Below are 5,000 nucleotides of genomic sequence, written 5' to 3'. Positions count from 1 at the left end.
GTTGGGCAAATATATTTCTCCGATGCTGAGCGATCAGCTAGGAAGCGCCCCATCCATGTCGGTACTCGTACGCGTCGCACTCGCAGTCGCAAAAAACGCTGGGCAAATATATTTCTCGGAAGAGTAATGACAGTCCGAGCCTCCTGCGTGGGAAGAGTCTTTCTAGGCCCTGACCCACGGGAAGCGTGTAGCTTCCCCCATCCCGGACATTTCACGTCGTCACACTACCGGTATTGACTAATAGACTGATTGCTGATAATCATTAGCCACACACTGGGGGAAACGGCCGACAGGGGCGGCAACATAGTGGAGCCGCAGTGTCACTAATGTACAGAGATAGAACAGTTTCGACTGGAACCAGAGTAACCGTATACACGGCACTGATTAGTAATAGATGCAGAGCCATCAGAATACAGATAATATATACAACCGTCCCTATACATGCTGAAAGACTCTGCACACAATGAGAACCACACGTCAGCCAGACACTATCACACACTACTCTCTGCCTCTAACAGGCACACACACAATATCTAACCACCAGCATGGAAGAACATCCGGTGCATCCTCTCCGCCACATTACACAATCCACACTATCATAACCAGACCGGGAGGTCCACCCAGAAAACAGAATATCCCACCCTTCCGACATCCGCCATTGCTCAGCTAAGCCACGAACACCCACACATGTCCTACACAGGGGTGCACCCAACATCACAATACTGCCTCCTGTCACAGTACACAAACAATGGCAGGAATGAAAGACACAGATCTGCCACAACCTTGGAATCGGAGCGCCGCCTGTCATGAGCCACAAGTGCATCCTGACGTGACAAATCGGATGATCCCGCAGGCATGCACTTACGATAATCACTATCAACGAACCTGCCGCCCCCTCCCCCCCCAAAATACACCTTTCCCTACAACGTGTACCTTAACCTAAGCTATATTGTACCTTAACCTAAGCGATATTGTACCTTAACCTAAGGTATATCGTACCTTAACCTAACCTACATTGCGCCTTCACCTAACCTACGTTGTACCTTAACCTAACCTACGTTGTACCTTAACCTAACCTACGTTGTACCTTAACCTAACCTACGTTGTACCTTAACCTAACCTACGTTGTACCTTAACCTAACCTACGTTGTACCTTAACCTAACCTACGTTGTACCTTAACCTAACCTACGTTGTACCTTAACCTAACCTACGTTGTACCTTAACCTAACCTACGTTGTGCCTTAACCTAACCTACGTTGTGCCTTAACCTAACCTACGTTGTGCCTTAACCTAACCTACGTTGTGCCTTAACCTAACCTATGTTGTGCCTTAACCTAACCTATGTTGTGCCTTAACCTAACCTATGTTGTGCCTTAACCTAACCTATGTTGTGCCTTAACCTAACCTATGTTGTGCCTTAACCTAACCTATGTTGTGCCTTAACCTAACCTACGTTGTGCCTTAACCTAACCTACGTTGTGCCTTAACCTAACCTACGTTGTGCCTTAACCTAACCTACGTTGTGCCTTAACCTAACCTACGTTGTGCCTTAACCTAACCTACGTTGTGCCTTAACCTAACCTACGTTGTGCCTTAACCTAACCTACGTTGTGCCTTAACCTAACCTACGTTGTGCCTTAACCTAACCTACGTTGTGCCTTAACCTAACCTACGTTGTGCCTTAACCTAACCTACGTTGTGCCTTAACCTAACCTACGTTGTGCCTTAACCTAACCTACGTTGTGCCTTAACCTAACCTACGTTGTGCCTTAACCTAACCTACGTTGTGCCTTAACCTAACCTACGTTGTGCCTTAACCTAACCTACGTTGTGCCTTAACCTAACCTACGTTGTGCCTTAACCTAACCTACGTTGTGCCTTAACCTAACCTACGTTGTGCCTTAACCTAACCTACGTTGTGCCTTAACCTAACCTACGTTGTGCCTTAACCTAACCTACGTTGTGCCTTAACCTAACCTACGTTGTGCCTTAACCTAACCTACGTTGTGCCTTAACCTAACCTACGTTGTGCCTTAACCTAACCTACGTTGTGCCTTAACCTAACCTACGTTGTGCCTTAACCTAACCTATGTTGTGCCTTAACCTAACCTATGTTGTGCCTTAACCTAACCTATGTTGTGCCTTAACCTAACCTATGTTGTGCCTTAACCTAACCTATGTTGTGCCTTAACCTAACCTATGTTGTGCCTTAACCTAACCTATGTTGTGCCTTAACCTAACCTATGTTGTGCCTTAACCTAACCTATGTTGTGCCTTAACCTAACCTACGTTGTGCCTTAACCTAACCCATATTGTACCTTAACCTAACCCATATTGTACCTTAACCTAACCCATATTGTACCTTAACCTAACCCATATTGTACCTTAACCTAACCCATATTGTACCTTAACGTAACCTAATTTGTGCCTTAACGTAACCTAATTTGTGCCTTAACGTAACCTAATTTGTGCCTTAACGTAACCTAATTTGTGCCTTAACGTAACCTAATTTGTGCCTTAACGTAACCTAATTTGTGCCTTAACGTAACCTAATTTGTGCCTTAACGTAACCTAATTTGTGCCTTAACGTAACCTAATTTGTGCCTTAACGTAACCTAATTTGTGCCTTAACGTAACCTAATTTGTGCCTTAACGTAACCTAATTTGTGCCTTAACGTAACCTAATTTGTGCCTTAACGTAACCTAATTTGTGCCTTAACGTAACCTAATTTGTGCCTTAACGTAACCTAATTTGTGCCTTAACGTAACCTAATTTGTGCCTTAACGTAACCTAATTTGTGCCTTAACGTAACCTAATTTGTGCCTTAACGTAACCTAATTTGTGCCTTAACGTAACCTAATTTGTGCCTTAACGTAACCTAATTTGTGCCTTAACGTAACCCATGTTGTGCCTTAACGTAACCCATGTTGTGCCTTAACGTAACCCAATTTGTGCCTTAACGTAACCCATGTTGTGCCTTAACCTAACCTATATTGTGCCTCAACCTAACCTATATTGCGCCTTAACCTGACGCACGTTGTCGCTGAACCTGCTCTGTAATTGTTATGCAACTCGTTAAATTAGTGTAGTGTTGCCTAACCGCAACCCTCGCAATATAGTTCGCTATTCGCACTGCCCGGTCCCCTGTGTATCGCGTCATGTTAAACACCTTGCAGGTGTTGCTGACTTTCCACATGCTCCTGCTATACACTGTAATGTGGATAGCAGCAGGACGTACATGCCCCCCCCCCTTCCCCCCTGCCTTCGCAAGCTGGTCGTTGAGAAGTTTGCATGTTCAATGCCCTTCGCATGCCGACGTACTCAGCCTACGTTGTGGTACGGCCTGTCACCTGTCCGCCGATGTACGCAAAACCCACAAACTGTACTGCACATTGGTCCGTATGTACTGAATGATACATCGTGGCACATGTGTGACCGTACGACGACTGCGCCTAGCAACGGCAGACCATACAGTCCAAATATTGTGCACGCAGCTACGTGTCGTCTCCCTATAAGAGCTGGATTGCAGTGTGGTACGCCATTCAGACGTGTGGGAGGAACGGACGCCCTGGATGGCGATCAGCATGAGCAGTCTGTTGATGTAGTGGAGCGTGTATTCGGACGTAGTCGTCTCTTCTCACACACCGTGATAGCATGTTGCACCGCGTTCCACATCTGCGACATCCTGCAGAGGCCGGCTGACAGTCGTTCGCGCAATGGACACCGCATACGTACGGGGGCTACCTTCCACGTGTTCTCGAGGCGTGCACATGTTGTTGCGTCTATGTGGGCAGACGTAGTGTGTTGTGACACCTGACACAGGCATGCAATACTCGTTGCAAATGGCGATGGACGTCTACGTTTGCTGGTGACGTTACGCAAATGAACAACAGGTAACCCGTTGTGGTGCGGTTGTTCTCGCTAGAGGTGAATCAGTGTTGGCGACGATCGGTCGAGCTATTAACCGGTTGTTTCAGGGATACCCACCATGCCCACGAACGTGAAAGGGGACCCACCATGCCCACGAACGCGAAAGGGGATCTGGGTGTGAGGCGATACGCGGCGGTGGCTGGGTGGGACCGTCCCCGGCCGGTGAGGGGGGGCCGCCCGGCGTGCTGGCAGCGCGGTGCGTGGGCGCACGCGCTACAGCCGGCTGGTGGGGGCGGCCAGTGGCAGGCGCGCCGGCCGACGGACGCGGCAGGCGGCGCAGCTGCGCGCCGGCGCCCCCTGCTCGCGGCGCCTTGCGGCCAAAGTAGGTCCTCGCGGGCCCGGTGCGAAGCGCGGTGGCCATCTGCAGTGTGCTGGTCCGATTGAGGACTGTGTGCGCTGAGGATGCGCCGCCGCCCGGCGCTCGGCGCCGCGACGCCGTCTGCTGCTCGGTCGCCCCAGCGGTTCTCGCAGGTGGTTTGTATCGCAGCTGTGCGGACGTGTTGGCGCGTGCGCTGTGCTGGGAGAGTTCGCTTCGGCACCCAAGTGGGGCTTTTGTCCTTCTGTGGCGCTGGCGTTGGAGCTGCCGGTCACCGTAGGTGGCGCGTGTTGTCTCCCGCCGGCAATGCCACGACAGCACGCTCCCGGGCCTCTGTCGGCAGCGGCAAGCTCAGTTGGGAGCACGGGTGGTCGCACCTAAAGCGTCTACTCGCCTAACTCCGGGCGATTGCGCCTCTCTCGAACCCGACCAAGTACTTAGGACGGCGCTGCGCGCCGCCGGGACCTGAGAGGGTTTCGAGGTGTGTTGTGCAGGGGAGCTCAGCCTCCTCCTGTTTGCAGAATAATTGAGCGGACGCTTGCGTGTTCGCGCGGGCCCCCGGGACACACTCCCGGGCGGCCGGCTGCTCAGCTCTAGTTGACGCAGCTCCCTGGTTGATCCTGCCAGTAGTCATATGCTTGTCTCAAAGATTAAGCCATGCATGTCTCAGTACAAGCCGCATTAAGGTGAAACCGCGAATGGCTCATTAAATCAGTTATGGTTCCTTAGATCGTACCCACGTTACTTGGATA

General features: G+C 50.5%; 1 non-coding gene across 1 annotated transcript in view; it reads left to right on the top strand.

Moving 5' to 3' along the window:
• The first annotated feature begins 4,855 nt into the window (after window positions 1–4,855).
• LOC126434007 (small subunit ribosomal RNA) overlaps window positions 4,856–5,000 on the top strand; it is a 1,909-nt gene continuing 1,764 nt past the window's right edge. The window contains exon 1 of the ribosomal RNA XR_007578908.1: window positions 4,856–5,000. This exon is cut by the window's right edge and continues 1,764 nt beyond it. This is a non-coding gene — a ribosomal RNA (small subunit ribosomal RNA).

The sequence above is a fragment of the Schistocerca serialis genome, unplaced genomic scaffold (genome assembly GCF_023864345.2).
Source record: "Schistocerca serialis cubense isolate TAMUIC-IGC-003099 unplaced genomic scaffold, iqSchSeri2.2 HiC_scaffold_1179, whole genome shotgun sequence".
Lineage (NCBI taxonomy): Eukaryota > Metazoa > Arthropoda > Insecta > Orthoptera > Acrididae > Schistocerca > Schistocerca serialis.
Note: the sequence above shows the minus strand (reverse complement) of the source record. Positions and strands in the feature narration are given on the sequence as shown.